General features: G+C 35.9%; 1 protein-coding gene and 1 long non-coding RNA gene across 9 annotated transcripts in view; both read left to right on the top strand.

Annotated features, from left to right (window-relative positions):
* LOC5567245 (IQ motif and SEC7 domain-containing protein 1) overlaps positions 1–18,664 on the top strand; it is a 645,474-nt gene that overhangs the window by 458,664 nt on the left and 168,146 nt on the right. The gene's annotated exons all lie outside the window — the stretch shown is intronic.
* Positions 1–18,664, top strand: part of LOC110679684 — a 34,495-nt gene that overhangs the window by 5,588 nt on the left and 10,243 nt on the right. The gene's annotated exons all lie outside the window — the stretch shown is intronic.

Below are 18,664 nucleotides of genomic sequence, written 5' to 3' on the forward strand. Positions count from 1 at the left end.
ACAACACTATCATCATAATTTGGTAAAACTAAATTAAACTTTTATAAACATTTTGTAAACAACATTTCACATTTCATTTGCCGTAGCAGTTCAAAATTTTTACAGGTGGGTTGATTTCAACTGCTAATGAGAGAAAAAAAACGCTTTCAATTTACTTAACATTACTTAAGCTAAATATATAACGCATAAGTCGTGGAAAACAAGATTGCAACGAATTTTGTCTAAAATTATCAATAATTTTATTCCAACATTAGCTGTTCTATGTGACTCATTTGTACTACACCAGGAAGGGAGCTTCGGAATTATTTCTAGTCCATACTGGTACAGCATACAACATGGCTGGCCTGAACATTTGTTTGAAGATCAAAAGCTTGTTCTTAAGAAAAAAAAAATTGATTTTTGAAAGTTAAATTTTTATCTAGCATGAGCCCTAGATACTTAACCTCGAAAGCAGAGGTGATTTAGAAGAACTTGTAAGAACGCTAAGCTGAGAAGCAGACTCTGTCCCAATGAGGACGTAATGCCAAGAAAAAGAACAAGAATTATTATTTTTGTAGCACTGCGAAGAAACTTCAACAGAAATAACACTGCGGAACACGGTTTTGTCTCAAGCACCAAAATACCACTGTTTACAAAATTAAGGGTTGCTGAGTATATTCCCGTTATCAGAAATACCATGGCACGTCTAGTTTTTGAGATATCGACTGTTGAAAATGCAAAATTTGACTGTTTCAGCCAACTTGCATGCAAACTTGAACGGCAATTTATTCGCTCAATTTGTCACAGAATTCAAACTTCATGTATAAAACGATAATTATCAACAAAGTTCATAATATTTTCGATGGTAAAATGTTATTTTTTGATGGTTCAGAAAAATATTGTATTATGCCATATGAGAGATACGAAGAATTTTATATGAAGACTACAAGCATGTTGAAAAAAATCGATTTAAACTAAATTTTATCGTGAATTTTCAACTGAATTGTATCTAAATTGAAATTTCAAGTCCTTTTTAGCATGTTTGGTAGATTATATCACAAAAAAGTTTGATAAATCATACTTTAAATTTCATGTAAACATCAATAAAACCAGTGTTTTATACAACTTTGGCGACCTGTAGTTAAAAATTGTGACGTGCTGGAACATTTCTGAGAAAGGCATCAGATTCAGCGACCCAAAATCTACTAGAGATACATAATTTGATCCTTGAGACACGCAAAAGTGTTATTTTTGTTACGCTGTGTAATTTGTGTACGCACAGAACGAAGGTTCGATGCGTCCCAGTCGTTAGTTCCAAGATGAACAAGCTTAAAGCTTAATATCTTGGGAGAAGGTTTCGACCGTGATTGTTTTGTATTATTTTTGTTTTATGGCTGTAGCGGTCATGCAACTCAGAGGTAAAGGGAGTCTATAGAAGCAAATGATGGAAACGAGTAGGTGCATAGGCGACGCAATTTAAATTGAAATTTAATTAGGTGGTGAAAATTGAGCAAGCCATTTTAAAGTCAGTAAGCATCGAAGCATTCTGTATTTTGCCTAGCTTCTCTACTGGAAAAGGGTTGGCTCAAGGCTTTGAGCTTTGCAACCAACACAGGCAAAATACAGGAGGCTTCAATGTGCTCTTATACTGACGGCAATCAACCGAACGGTTCTATCGATCGATGGCTGATATTGGGAATTCACACGCAGTCAGAGATGGTTTATCTCTATCATGTGTGCTCTTCCCGCCAGTCACCACATGATCCTGTTAGAACTGCATTTTTTTATTAGCCAAATTTCATATACATTTACTGACTTTAAAATGGCTTGCCCAATTTTCACCACCTAAATAAATTTCAATCTTGTCGCTCCCTTGCGACGCCTATGCTCCTATTCGTTTCCATCATTTAAAGGGACAGGATCCGTCATTGATTTCGGAATTTTCAAAAGCAGTTTTTTCGTTCAAAATCAACAAAATTTTCATGAAAATGTGGTCACTGTATTCTTTTCTCCAACCGAAACGCAGTGAACACATTTTCATTGAATAATTTTTAGTTTTGAACAGAAAAACTGCTTTTGAAGTTTCGATGATGACGATGATTACGATGACGGATCGTTGAGCGTTAAGGCAATCCATGAGACAGATGCGATCAGCTATTTTTTTGTTTACCATGCGTGCTTTTGACGTTTCGCGATCGGAGTGACTTTCGATTACCATTGGCGTAGGAACAGGGGGGGCCAGGGGGGCCTGGCCCCCTCCAGAATCATCCAGGCCCCCCCAGAATTTTTTATGATAATAAAAAAAAATTAACATGAAGCAAAATCTTCTAAAACAATGTAAATGACTCTTGTTATTAACAAAAATCTCTTCAGAAGTTACGTTATTTTATATTCTACTCCTATAGTGAGAAAACCTCGCTTGTCTTACACAGCATCAGCGTGGTGGTTCTGTCTTCGGTGAATCGCGCTACAACCGAAAGCTAAACCGTCCTTTGGTTACTGTTAGAAATGGCTTCTTGTAGTGTGTGATTAGCGCAACTTTTCGACATCTCCGTTACAAAAAATACCGTGTACAAATAAGTGCCAATATCCAGGAAGTTTGATTCCCAAAATTATTTTTTTAATAATCCAAATAATGCTATTTCAGCATAAAACAGCATATTCACAGCATTCTGATTTATCATGTTTTTGAAGGAAACCCTGCTCGAAGTGCCCGGTGATGATGATTTCCCTTATGAGAATTCACTTATGAAATCCATACATTAACTTAAACTCGTATAACATAAGAATATATAATTGAAAAAAAAACAGACAAAATTACTAAAGGAATTTCTTAGATAATAAATAGTGGAAATTTTTGTCGAAAAATCAGGCTTAACATTCAACTTTGGCATGGCCAAGTCTTTTGTAAAGATGAATGTCAGAAATTTAACCTGGTGTGAAAAAATGTATCAAAATCGACCGTAATGCTTTATTTCAGCAATAAATTCTCGCTTTAATTTTGATTCATTTTTTGAAGTATTTTTGTATGAATAAATTTATTGCTTAAGCTTTATTTTTACAATGAAACTTATTATTTCATAAATTATTTGAGTAATATCCAACAGATTTGTAGCAGATTTTTCAAAAAACGTTTCCATATTCTGGTATTTTTAAATTCTAGTATAATCAAATTCCTCAAGGAATATTGAAGGGTAGCTTCGGAAGTTTTGCAAATCTCTTGGAAATTAGGAAATAAGGAAATAATATTGTGGGACTTGCTCATACTTTTGCAGCGAATTCCTCCTGGTAAACATAAATTCCTTCTATGTCTACTTTTTATTAGCAAATTGATTCCGGAAGATGTTCCCGGATTTACCTAAAAAATGTTACTTACATGCATCAAAAGTTCAGTTTTCACACGCAATTCCTCCAAAAAAATAATTGATTCTGCCAAATCTAATACTGAGATCTGTGAATTTATTAAAATAGTTTTTTCCAAAAATGTTACTAATTTTTTTCCGCAAAGTTTAACAAAAGACCTTAATAAATATTTCCAAAACACTTCACAAATTGTATCAAAAACTCTTCTATGTTTTGTTTTTTTTCTAGAAATTATTCTTCAAATCCCCGGATTATTCAAGAATTGGAAAGAATATTGTTTTTGAAATATCTTTTGCCTTTGAATGTTCAGAGGAAATTTGTTGAAACTCAACTCATTTGTAATTTCATTAGGGAGGTTTTAAATATCTTGTAAATTATCGTTAGAGAAAAGATTATAAATTATCTTTTATTGTACCGTTGCTCATCTATTTTTCTACCTGCTTCAACATTTTGTTGTTTCTCCTTCCTTCGCATGACGTTTTGAGGAACTTCGTACAAAAATCTTTTCATACTCCAAAAAGCAACATTTCCATGATTCTAAATAAAGGTAAATTGAAAGAATTTTGAAAAATTGCAGAATTTTTATACGTATAGTTCCAGATTCTTAAAAGTCTATCAGGAATTCCTTAAAAAAATTTCAGAGTAATGCAAAAGTTTCCCATATGATTCAAATTCATTAAAATCTTGATCAAGAATTTTACCACAATAGATCTTCGGTAACGTTCTTAAAAATACCGGCAATATTTTTGCGTTCAACTCCTACAATACTACAAAATATTCGATGATCTACAAATTTGGAATTTCAAATGGTAAGAAAAATGAGTTCTGCATCAATATGTTCAACATAGTATCATGAAACTTCGGAGTTCATATTATTTAAGATTTTAGTTACAAATACTTTCAGTGAAAATTCTATCCATCCAAATGATTGGTGTTAAAAATAATTTTCTATTATAAATGACACAGAAAAAAGAACAAGAATTTTTGTAGTAAATCCTACAAGGACCACCTAAGACTTTCTGTGAGGTACATGGTCAACAAGCTTCAGAAATTCTACGATTTGTTTCTTAAATTTGACGACAGGAATACAGTATTTTTTTTTTTTTTCAAATTATACTTACGCTGCAATTTAAAAAAAAATACCGACAAGGTTCTTTTTTGTATGTGTTTAAATTTTCAAAAGAGTCAATCAATTTTTCAAATCTGATATGGGGTGATTCGTAGAGGAATTGGTGAAGCAATCTCCTTAACAATATTGAGATATTCCAGGAGTAGTTTTGAACCTAAAACTGTAGAGTGGATAAATTTTTGAATTTTATTTATGAAAGAATCCTGAGATTCCCATTCGCAAAAAAATTGGATTATTTTTAAAACCTTAAACAATACTTGATGTAACTCCTAAAGAAAGTTCAGGAATAAATTGCAAAATCTTAGTAAATCTGGTGAAAATTTTCTTCAAATAAATCCCAAAAGGAACGTTAGTGCGGTTCAAAGAAAAAAAAAATCTCTGGAAAATACTTAGATGAATCTCCGGTAAATTTTTCGGAAGAAAATGAGGGAAACAATCATATAATTCTCTAAGAAACCCCTCAACGAATTACTCGGTAAATCTTTGAGTATTTTCGCGGAAGAGTTTTTAAAAGAACAGTTGAATGTATTATGCTAGAAACTTTATTGAAATATTTTTTGAACATTAATCATGAATGAGAAATCATGAATGACATATTTTTAATTGAAATAATTTTAATTGCTCATGAAATTCTTGTGGAATATTACGAGGAATTCTTACAGCAACACATGGAACAGCCAATCTTTTTTTTTTAATTTGGATAATTTTTGCTGTGACTTTATCAAACAATCCTGTAGATATATTTTAGGATGAACTTCACAAGCAAAGTTGGAAAAACTATTGGCAAACTCTCTGAACAATTCGTGGAATGAATCCTTGCTTGGTGATCTTGAAGACATTTTTGGTGAGACTCCTAGAATTTTTTGTACTATAAAAAAACATATCCTCAGCAATTCCAGAAAATCCTAAACAAATTGTTAATGAACACAGGTGGATTCTTTAAACTAACAATTGGAATTATATAATAACTACGTAGAAGACCTTTCAGGATAAACGATTGTAAGAATGCATTATCTAGCGGAATCCTTCAAACGATTTTTTTAACCAATTCGTTAGAGATTCGTCGAGATTTTTTTTTTGGTGAAATCAGAATGTCTGGGAATGATTTTGCGTGGCAAATCCAGGACGAAGTCAGTGAAAACTGGTACAGAAGATCTTGGATAAAGCACTGAAAGGTACGAAAATAATTCATGAAGGAATTCCCGTATGATTTCTCAGAGGAGAGGAGAGGAGAGGAGAAGAATCTCTTCATATCACATGGTTGAATACCTTAAAAATTTCGTGGAAGAATCACAAAGGATATTGTGAGTTTTTTCGATAAATTTTTGACAGAATTACAAAAAGAATGCATTCTATTTCGTAGCGAAAATTAAAATTTACAAATATCACGGATGTGCCACGAAATGAGACTAGATAACAAGTTAATAAAATCAATGCAAATCTGATAACACTACGAAATCTGTAAAACAAGTATTTCGTAGGCCCCCCCTAGGCCCCCTCCAGCAAAAAATCCTAGCTACGCCAATGTCGATTACAAAGGAAAATGTAAAGCTCCGATAACACTCGCATGATTTGTTTACTCTTTCATTTCGATTGCATTCACACTTTTAGCTATCACGAAAAGTTCTCATGGATAGCCTTATAGACTCCCTTTACCTTTGAGTCGCATGACCGCTACAGTCATAAAACAAAAATGATGCTTAATATCTTGTTCTTCTTCTTCTTCTTCTGCTTCTTCTTCTTCTTCTTCTTCTTCTTCTTCTTCTTCTTCTTCTTCTTCTTCTTCTTCTTCTTCTTCTTCTTCTTCTTGGCATTACGTACTCACTGGGACAGAGCCTGCTTCTCAATGTTATTATGAGTTCCACAGTTATTATAGTTTTCTTTGCCTGAGTTGTCATTTTCGCATTCGTTTATCGTGTGGCAGGTACGATGATACTCTATGCCCAGGGAAGCCAAGGAAATTTCCATTATGAAAAGATCCTGGACCGACCGGGAATCGAACCCAGATACCTTCAGCATGGCTTTGCTTTGTAGCCGCGGACTTATACCACTCGGCTAAGGAAGGCCCCTAAAAATCTTGTTAATAAATATAAAAAGAAACTATAATAAATATGAGCCGATGCTTATATTTGTTTATTGCATATCCGTATTAAGGTACCGTGGAACAAGTGGGTAATGGAATTCGCATATTCGAGATTCTTCAAATTCTAGAGACTTTAAATTGAAACAAATGAGGTGGTATATATTTTTTAGCTTGACTCCCACCAAATATAAGCAGCATGCTAAAATTGATTTTTATGAAAAATTGAAGAAAAAAATACAGAAAAAGTTTTTGAAAAATGTCTCCTTTCTTTTCACTTGTGCCAAAAGTGGGGCAAGTGAAAAGTTTACCGATTTGAACAATAAATTCAAAAATAAACAGTTATATTCACGATTACTATTAGTTTTAACATTTGTTAATGCTTCCCAATGAACAATAACATAAGTAACATGTAAACAAAGAACCTGTTATTCTTTTCACTTGAATTTTTTTCTGTTCAGTTATGTTAGTTGAAATGATTCGACAACATTATAACTGCAACATTTCCAATGTTAGTTCTTACATTATAGGACAGCAATTGCATTTCTACTTTGTAGAATTTCCACCGCTCGTTATTTGTTTTTGAGAAAGTCGGATATGACGTCGGATAACTCTTCGGGAGAAATCAAACGGAATCCTTCAATAACGTATTTATAATCTTTTTTATGTGGATAGACCTATACCCCATTTTTATGTTTTGAACTAGCTTTACATAGACATTCCACGAGATTTCCGTGTGTTCTCTAATATTGCAAATTTTCTGTCAAAGTCTTCTTTTAATTGGCTGCCCGAAGTAGACATATTAATATTGTAATGTTTGGCAACATATTTTAGAGAAGTTCCATGATTTCTAATAGCTTTTAACGCTTGAGTATAGAGTAAAGTGGGGTAAAAGTTCGAGTGGGGTAAGAGTTTCTTTTTAAGATTTCTAGCTCAATTTAAAACAAATCTTATAAATGTCATGGTGGTTCGAATGCTATTCAAGTAAGAGTCATTCAATCCAAATATCATAGAAATCGATTGAGATTTGGAAAAGTTATAGGTATTTGTTGTTTTTCGACGTGAATATTGTAATTTTTAGTCAAACTTTCGTTGCATTGAACCAATTGAAAATAAAATCTTTCTCAATATTTTATGTAAGGGCGTTTCTAGGCCTATCATAAGGTTGCTTTGAGGTGTATTAGTTTTTGCATAAATGCTTGAAAACAATTTTTTGCTCATAGTGGGGCAAAAGTTCGAATCAGCGGGGCAAAAGTTCGACCCATGCATAAACTCACGTAAAAATTTGCAAATTACCTAAAATCCACATATTATCTTCAAATTTAGTTAAATTTGTCTGATCGTGTGAAGATTGTCACCAAAATTTTATATTTCCACTAAGTTTTGCGAAAAACTGCTATTTTTTAGTATATTACAATTAACCCGGTTTTGGGCAATTTTTCGATGGAAATTTAGTATGTATTTTTCGTCAAACTTAAGTTTACGGCTGGTGTAAAGTATGCCTGTCATAAAAGGATTGATATTTTGTGTTTTAGCCAGCGAACTTTTGCCCCACACTAGATTCGAACTCTTGCCCCACCGGTGGGGCAAAAGTTCGAATAAGACAATCAATTTTGAAACTGTTATAACTAAAAATGAGTAAATATTTTGACACAAGTTTGTTCAACAAAATTATAGCCAATATGTTGGAGGTTCACTGTATGGTATTTGTTTTGTTTTAACTGTTATTGTTTTCCTGGAAACTTTGATTATACCACTAAGGTCGAACTTTTGCCCCACCTTACTCTAGTGTTTCTTGAATTATCAGCACGTTATGTTTTTCTATGATAATTGCGAATAATGTTTACTTATGGCTTCTTAAAGAGAAAACACAAATTCTATCTCTAATGATAAACTTTTCACTTGCCCCACCTGATAAGAGAATTGACGGTGTTTAAATTTAGTTATTTTTAAGTCTACGTCGAATTAATTCTAAAACTTTTTTTATTGCAGTTTGAAACTGTCACAGAGGACAACTAAGAAGTGGTACAGGAAATTATTTTCCGCAACTTTTTTCCACTGAAAATATTAAAATAAGATTGTACGCCGCCAACTTGTTACGGAGTAACAGTTGACAGGTTAACAATTTTTCGCTCTATTATGCAATAATGGCTGAAAAATCTCAGAAATTTCTTACCTATCGTAATGTTCTCAATTGCCTCGAAGGTTTACGCATGAGTTTAAAACGTTAATTTACATATTCAGTAAAATGTATCAATTGTTTTCACTTACCCCATTTACCCACTTGCCCCGCGGTACCTTATATAAAATAACAATACCTTTCCCATTCCGTACGATTTAAACCGGTTCGAGTCATCTCCGATAATCACAATCACGCTCTCTCCCGCAGCCCGTTCCGCTCGATACTGCCTTCGCCTTTCGATTCAACTTTGCGGCAGCAGATAGTTCAGAAGAGTGATTATCATCATCAGTGATCCAAACGATATTGAATGCCGTTTGAAACGTTTACCGCCACCGCCAGTTAACTGGCTAGCAAAACGTCCCGGGCCGGGCGCAACTTATTGAAATTGACCATTAACGTTAATTGGGCTGTCTGTGGGGGGAAAGGAGGAAAAGTCAGTCAGTGGCAATCGATAACAAACGCAACCGCGGTTAAAATGTCAAAAATTAAAACGGTAATTGTGGATGAGATTGCGTTCCAGGAATGAATCACTAATGATTGGTTCATTCGCGGAAAATAACAGGGAATTTAATTGAAAACATTGGAAGGATTGGGAAATGGGTATTTTTGTTCATATGTTTCAAACGAGCGTCCGAAAAGGTCGACGGATGAATTAAACTCGTACGAGCAATAACCGAGCTCATTAGGAGCAGTAACAAGCGTGTGGAAACATCACCGTGTGCAGTTTTTTTTTTATGACTGCGTAACGAACCGCCTTAGCAAAGTACACACAACAAACGCCACGCCGAAATGATTGCTTTTGTGCAACATCAGCGTGAGAAATTAATTTTTGGCCCCAAATCACGTCGCTCAGGTTGCTGATAAAGTGCTAGGTAGAGCAGTGAGCCGTTGCCTTCTAGGTAAATATAATTCGGTATGTAAAAACTTAATTATATGTTTACAAGAAAATATTCCGGGTAATTGTAGGCAATATTTGAGATATTTCTAAAAAAAAAATACAGAAATACGTCTATAGTTTTCAACAAAGAATTTTCCCATGAATTCTTCTGCAGATTTCTTTCGATGATACCTCTTGAAATCTATTCATAGATTACTTCAAGAATCCCTCCAAAATACCTTGCTGACACTTTTTAGAAATTTAAACTTGTTTGATTATTCCAAATAAGTAAATACCGGATGAAATTTTCTATCGATGTATTAATTTAAGTATATTTCAATTGAAGTATACGTTGAATTGCGCAGATGACAATTATATTTATAATTGTCGGCGCTCAGATCTAGTGCTAGCAGCTCATAAACAAGCCCGAACACCTGACTCCCCGACACTGCTGCTGACGGTGATGGCAATACCTAAATAGCCTTGCCGTCGATTAAACATGTTTTGTCATTGCTTGATTGCCCAGTGTGGTCGCCTAAAGGTAGTAGAAAAAAAATCTCCGCCATATTAACGGCCGGGGGATCCTTGAACATGCGAGTGAACGAATCGTGCTAGCTAGTGCAAACATGCGATACGAACAGAACGAATCGCCACTTCCGTTTGTGGTTGTTTGCTTGCGTCCCTTTAAGCCTCCACTTTTAGGTCTTACCAATAAACGTAATCGATCTTTCTCAGCCTCCAGCTTGTGTGATTTGAAACAGATAGATCTACGAAGCGAGAAGCTTAGATGGCTCTAGCGGTAAAGGCGCAGCCACTCGGCAGCAGGGTCGTGGGTTCGAATCCCATCAACTGACCATCTTTACGGAAAAAAAGCTCTCAGTTAATAACTGTAGAAGTGCTCATAAGAACACTAAGCTGAGAAACAGTATCTGTCCAAGTTAGGACGTAACGCCAGATAGAAGAAAATATCAACAGAGTTTTGGTCGACTCAACTGGATGCTCGGTAGATCAATTGGCAGCTTACGGAGATACGGCGTTAATTGTTTTGACGGTACGTGAGCGGGACACGGATCGGCGACGCCCCAGTTCTCAGAATAGACCCGCAGCTTCAATCGGATCGTTTGGTTGATTGGTACAATACATCAAGTGGCAACTTATAGGTTGCGAGGTGTGGAGCGTGTTTTACCCAAGACCGGATCCTGCCTGGCAAGACTATTGAACAATTCAAAAGCAAACACGTTAATTAACAAATACAGCTCTGTAAGTCTAGCACTTGATACAGCATGATATTTTGAAAAGGGGTGCTTGGAATTAGAATTATAAATATGAGTTCTAAAATTATGAATTTAGAATTTTAGAAAGACATGTTTACTCCTATCAAAGTACCAGAACCAAACGTTCAAATAGACAACAGATCACTAAGCATAAATGATTGTTGTTTCCTATCTTGAGCAAATGAATAAATGTTTTTTTTTTTTATTTATTTATTAGTATCATTCAGAACAAACATTTATTTTGAATTCTCTGCAGAGCTTTGTTCCTGGAATTACAACAGCTAGTCCAGATTGGTACAGCATACAACATGGCTGGCCTGAAAATTTGTTTGAATATCAAAAGCTTGTTCGCAGTTTTGATTTTCTATTAACAAGATAGAAAGATTTTCTATTAACAGGATAGAGACATTTTACATATTTGTTACATTTGGCTTGAATGCCCTTCATGTGATTTTTTAAAGTTAAATTCTTATCTAGCATGAGCCCTAGATACTTAACATCATCTGACCAATTTATTGGAACCCTTCTCATCGTGACAACATGTCTACTTGAAGGTTTCAAATGAAGAGCTTTTGGTTTATGTGGGAATATTATTAGTTGAGTTTTGGAAGCATAAGGAGAAATCTTCCATTTTTGCAAGTATGAAGAAAAAATATCCAAACTTTTTTGCAATCGACTACAGATGACACGCAGGCTTCGCACGCTATGTCTGAACTAGCAGATATGAAAATTTAATGTACATCGGATTTTTTCTCGCTAAAGATCAGTATTCGGTCCATATTTTCATAATTGGAAGGTTTCAAAATATTCTATCGGTGAAATTATTTCCATACATTTAGTATGGGCAGATTTGGGTCACGAAACGGGATATCAATATATTTTAGTATGAAAAATAGCTAAAAAGTGGAAAAAATCAAACTTTTAACGATAGAATATTTTAAAACCTTCTGATTATGGAAACGTAGACCAAATACTAATCTCTAGCGAGAAAAAATCCGATGTACATTCGATGTTGATAATCTCCTGGTTCAGACATAGCTGAGAGGCCTGTGTCATCCGCAAACAAAGATTTTTGACATCTCTGAGGTAACTCAGGTAAGTCAGGTGTGAAAATATTGTATAATATTGGTCCCAAAATGCTGCCTTGGGGAACACCAGCTCTTACAGGAAGTCTTTCAGATCTGAAGTTCTGATAATTAACCTGAAGTGTACGATTTGACAGATAACTTTGAATTATTCTAACAATGTATGTTGGAAAATTAAAGTTTTTCAATTTTACAATCAAACCTTCATGCCAAACACTGTCGAATGCTTTTTCTATATCTAGAAGAAAAAGACCAGTAGAAAAGCCTTCAGATTTGTTGGAACGGATCATATTTGTTACACGTACAAGTTGATGAGTGGTCGAATGTCCATGGCGGAATCCGAACTGTTCATTGGCAAAAATAGAATTTTCGTTGATGTGGGCCATCATTCTGTTCAAAATGACCTTTTCAAAAAGTTTACTGATGGAGGAAAGCAAACTGATTCGACGATAGCTAGAAGCTTCTGCAGGTTTTTTGTCTGGTTTTAAAATTGGAACAACCTTAGCAGTTTTCCATTTGTCAGGAAAATATGCTATTTGAAAACATCTGTTGAATATATCAACTAAAAATGATAAACTACTTTCTGGAAGTTTCTTGATGAGGATGTAGAAAATTCCATCATCGCCAGGAGCTTTTATAGTTTTGAATTTTTTTAATAATAGTTCTCACTTCTTCCAAATCAGTCTCCCAGGCATTTTCGAAAACGTTCTCTTGATTAAGAATATTTTCGAAGTCCTGAGTAACTTGATTTTCAATTGGACTAGTAAGTCCTAAATTAAAAATGTGCGCACTTTCAAACTGCATAGCAGGTTTTTGAGCTTTTTCGCAATTAGTTAGTAATAATTTGTTTTCCTCTTTCAATGTCGGTATTGGCTTCTGAGGCTTTTTCAAAATTTTAGATAATTTCCAAAAGGGCTTACAGACAGGGTCCACTTTAGAAACTTTATTTTAAAAAATTTTTGTTTCTTAATTGGGTAAAACGTTTCTTGATTTCTTTCTGCAAATCCTGCCATATAATTTTCATAGCAGGATCGCGAGTGCGTTGAAATTGCCTTCTTCTCACGTTTTCAAGACGGATCAAGAGTTTAAGATCACATTTTCACATTTTGGAATTCCAATGCTCCTAGCTTCAACAATGGAATATGTTAAAATTTCAAGGGTATTGTCAATATCATGTTTTGTTTGTAAAGAAATGTTAACATCAAGATAAGAGTCGATATATGTTTCATATATATTCCAGTCGGCTCGAAAATAATTGAAAGTGGAGCTGATAGGATTGAGAATCGCTTCATGGAATATTTGAAACGTAACAGGGACATGATCAGAATCAAAATCAGCATGAGTAACTAATTGGCTACAAAGATGACTAGAGTCGGTTAAGACCAAGTCAATCGTAGATGGATTTCTAGAAGAGGAAAAACATGTAGGGCTATCAGGGTATTGAATTGAGAAATATCCTGAAGAGCACTCATCAAAGAAAATTCTGCCGCTGGCATTACAAAAAATTTTGACTTACTGCGAGTCGATTTTTGCAAGTCAGTTTGGAGCAAATTAACTTGCTGTCCAGAGCATTGAAAAAGCAAATAGGCAGCTATGAAAGTATATTTACCAAGCTGTGTTTCAACAGAAACACCCAAAGTTTCAAAAATTTTAGTTCCAAATGACGAAAACAGTTGATGTTTTATGCGCCTATAAATGATGGATTGCAACTCCCCCACATGCCCCATCAAGTCGATCATTACGATAAACAAAAAAGTTAGGATCTTTTTTTAGTTCGGATTCAGGTTTTAAATATGTTTCAGTAATAACTGCTATATGCACGTTATTAGCTGTAAGAAAATAAACAGCTCGCTCTCTTTACCATTCAAAGAACGAGCATTGCAATGTAAAATATTTAATTTATTATTTATTGGATCCATCAGAAAAACGTTATCAAATAACAATTTGAATAGTAAATTTTACACCGACTTGGACTGCTTCAGTCATAGTGGTGGCTTAGAACATTGCATCAATCATAAGATTCAATTGTTCAGTTACAAAATTAAAATCCGAGGCAGACATATCACTTGAAGTGAGTACATTATCTGATGATTTCTCGTTAGAATTTTCGGTAGACGAAGAGGCGAAGTAGATGTTACCTGTGGCGGCAGGGTTTTTTTTTCATTTGTTTTGAAACAAGAAAAATGGGTACTCATAGTACGAATAGGGAAGGAGTTCAAATTACCTGCTACGATATCGGCAAAGGATTTTCCTTGGGTAGATACATTCGAAATTGAAAGATTCGAACGGCTACCCGACGGATTAAAATTAGTTTGTGAATGAGCATGGGTATGATTCCTAATCAAGCGATCGTTAACTGAAAAATGAGTATTGTTCGATGCTCTACCAGGGAAATTCCGGAAACGACCGTTATCGTAACGGTGTTTTTTTTTTTCTCTGTTCGGATGCGCCACTAACGGATATACTGTTCATCTACCTGGCACGAGCCTCGACGACTCGCCTACGCGAAGGGCAAGCCCAAAATTTGACTTATGATTGCCCCCGCAATTCGAGCATATAAACGTGGTGGTATCTTCCTTCACTGGACAGACGTCCTTGGCGTGAGAAGAACCTCCGCAAATCATGCATGTAGCATCCATGCGGAAATTTGTTGTACCATGACCCCACTTTTGGCACCGACGGCACTGAGTGGGGTTCTAGAAATTTCCTCCAGATTTTTGGAATTCGCCCCATGTAACACGGACACCGGGGCCCAGATAGCCGTAGCGGTAAACGCGCAGCTATTCAGCAAGACCAAGCTGAGGGTCGTGGGTTCGAATCCCACCGGTCGAGAATCTTTTCGGGTTGGAAATTTTCTCGACTTCCCAGGGCATAAAGTATCTTCGTACCTGCCACACGATATACGCATGCAAAAATAGTCATTGGCACAGTAAACTCTCAGTTAATAACTGTGGAAGTGCTCATAAGAAGCTGAGAAGCAGGCTCTGTCCCAGTAGGGACGTAATGCCAGAAAGAAGAAGAAGAAGAACACGGACATCGAACATAAGTCTAGCTTTTTCTAAAGCTTCAATATTATTTAGACCTTTTTTGTTAAAGTGAACTAAATAATATTCTTGAGAAAGCCCTTTCCGAACAATGCCAGATTGGGTTCTTTTTTTCATAATGATCACAGCTAAAAATATGTTGTAAATTTAAGTTTATTTTCATGCACATATTTGGAGCATCAAAATAAACCTAAATTTCAACGACCAATCCATTACTTTTCAATCGAATTCACTTTAAATTTACACGAGCATGTAATATTCAACCATTTATAGTTGGAAATTGAATGTATATCCATTTAAATTTACATGATGCTGTAACAACACACGAATTTAATTTATTTTTACAGTAGACTTCAGTTTACATCACATTGAAAATTAAATATTTTTTTCTGTGATTACTTGGACTGGGGAAAATCCAAGTAAATAATTTATTCCATTTTTGATCTCTTCAGGTGACTTATAGTCACTTGAGAGATCTTTCAAGACGACTTTGATCAAACGTTCAGTTATGTCGTTATAAGTAAAAAAATTGTGCTTCTTCTCTTTAAGTTGTTTGAGAGTTTCCGGCAAAACCCGACAGTTTTCTTTCTTTGCGATTTGGAAGGAGACCTTGATTCCCCTAATGGAGTTCAAGATCTCCTGTCTAAATCCCCCAAATTCGGAACAACTGACCACGATAGGCGGCACTCTTTGCTTCCTCACTTTAATCAAAGAGCCTAGGCTAGAGGCTGCTTCGCTATAGGGGGGAGGGGGGCAACGCAGCACAATTAAACATTGACCTCCTAAATCTGGAGGCTACGGGACCATTTGCATCATTCTACTGACCAATCAGCATATACTTGAAATAACATCATTAAACATAAAGCATGGAAGCATTGATGACCGTACAAATTCGTGATTGACCGGAATAATCGGAATTGTACTGGGAATCAAGGGATATATATTTTGACTAAGCATCATTGAGTACTAACTACTAACTAAATTCAAAACCGCAACAATCATCCCATATTGCACTTTCCAAAATTGATGAATCACTCTTCCTAATTGAAACGCCAACGTCACCCCCCACCCCACTGCCAATGATGGCAGCTAATTGATAACGGAACCGCTCCATCCAGTCACGAATTGATCGCAAACAACAACGACTGCTTCAGAGCTCGTGAAATCCGCGACATCACGATCGACTCATTTCAGCTCATTGTCATGCATCACTTCCACACTGGAAATTAGCATTTTAATGTGGATTAAGTTCATGGCAAATCTACCGCTCGATTATGGTGTCGTGATGCTTCTGAATAAATACTCAACTGGTGTTGGCAAAAAGAACTCACGCCAAGGTCACAAGAGCACTACAGACACTTGGTGGCGCTTCCCATGCAAATTGAATTTCAGTGAAAACGTGAATCTTCGTGCCCATCTTCAATGCGCATTCATTGCTGCTTTCGGTCGGTTCATTCATCGATCGATCGCAGCTGATTGATCTTCGATCACAAATTCGGAACGAATCGATCAGGGCGGCGAACAGGTTTTTTTTTTGCTGCGTGCACCGACCGATGAATCTGACCCTGTAATCATCGATACGGTTGGCGGCAACGATTAGGTGTTCGGGCAAACTTTTGATACAGGTGAGAGTAAGGGTATGCGATATGTTTTTTGCATGGTGATTCGGAAAAGAAATACGTACAATCAGCTCAAAAATGATTAGAAAGAAGTTATTTGCACTTCTATCTTACTAATTATAGAAATCAGTAAACTTATGGTAATATTGATAAACCATCAACTTACTATTGATATTCAGTCAAAAATTGGGAAGTGATGTAGGAATAAATGAGTAAAACTTTAAAATATATGTATAAGCATAAGCATTGTTGACCGCACAACTTGTAGTTGCTACTCCGTGATTGATTGGAATAATCAAAATTGCACAAGGAAGCAACAGAAATAACGAATTCCATTTTTAATGTTCTGAGGACTCCAAATTTAGTAATGTCAACAACGGATCCGGCCACGTCCTTACGGTCATCCAGGAAGGGAAACAATGTTAGTGTAACGTCCATTGCTACTAGAGACCGATTAAAAAAAAATGTAATATTGCCACTAAACAATTTATGTTATCACAAGCATGAAACGAGTTCACCACTTCGTAATCCACCCTCGACTGAAGTCACAATCTCGGTATAAACACGCAACTGCTAGGGTTTAACCTTAAAATATATTATCAAAAACACAAAAATAAACTACACAGTTCGAACGAAACGTGTAAATTTCTGAGACATATAATGCACATAATTGGAGCGTGGAGTATCATGGATATTTACATGATATGTCATGTAAACTTCAATTATATGTGATGTAATCCAGCAGGATCCTCTGTGGTTACATGACATATAACACATTTTTACATGATTTCAGACTTAAATTTACATGACATCATGTTTACATCGCATAAATGAAGTTAACATGACGTGTAATCTTCATAATTTTTAACTGTGTATAAAATCAATCAATCAAGCTCAACGTCATCAAATGTTGAGGCGCTGCAGTACCACAAACGGGATTTTCTTTTTTGGGTAAAAGAACCACGGGGCTGGAATTACTGTTCCACTTACACTTTATTTCACTTCACTCAATACTATTTTACACCACATCCTGCTCTATTTTACGGCGATTGCGAGCACGCGCGTCACTCATGAGTGATTGTTGACATCAGTGAGTGACCGCACACTACTGCTGGCTTCGGTGATGATGTTGCTCCCGCATTTGACGTTTCTCCTCACGCTCCTTTCTGTAGGGGCCAGTGGGGTAATTTAACGACCAAGCGCGAACATACTCCCCCCGGGCTGGCAAGAATTCGTATCGAATCACTGTCATACTGGTGTCAATTGTCTTCTCTGGATTCCGATTGGTCGTAGCAGAGTCTTTCTGCCTTCGTCGTTTGATGGACAGAAATCGGTACAGGGTTGGTTCCGACGGTGGACGATTCCCCATCGACCAGTCGGAGATCTCCAATTGGATTCGTTGAGCTACACACCAGGTTTGTCCATTTTCGAGCTGATGCAAGAATCGCCACGGCTCACTCTGTGGCTGAACAACATAACACAACTGGTCCATTCGATGCATGTTGTAGGACGTCCTCTGCACGATGAAATGTAGCTGGATACTACTCCGAAACTTCTCGGTATTCGACGCTAAATAACACGTTACTATGTGTCCTTTAGCCGGTCGTCTTGATGGCGGGCTTCCTGCGTTGGTGTCCTTCTCGTCAGTTGGACTCATCTGCTTGGAAGAAGTCGTAGGGTAAGTGTTCCCTTAGTTGTGGGTGTTTCTAGAGTTGTGGTAGTGTTATTTTCACTGATTTTATTACATTATTCATAGAACTGACACTGCCAATCGACGTATTGGCTTGTTGATTCACAGAATAGTTGAAAAGAGCGTTCAAATTGTTTTAGAACTGATGAAATATCACTAAAATTGCTAAAACTTTATTTACTTGTACCAATAGTTGCGGTGAGGACTGTTCATTTAAGAAAGTGGACACCTAAATAATAGCATTTTGGTGTAAAAATTCCATAAAAACAAATAAAATTTTGTTTCAGTGTGATCTCAAGTGTTTATTTTGACAGCAGACAAAAGTTGACATAAAAAAATTAT

This window comes from Aedes aegypti, chromosome 3 (assembly GCF_002204515.2).
Source record: "Aedes aegypti strain LVP_AGWG chromosome 3, AaegL5.0 Primary Assembly, whole genome shotgun sequence".
Lineage (NCBI taxonomy): Eukaryota > Metazoa > Arthropoda > Insecta > Diptera > Culicidae > Aedes > Aedes aegypti.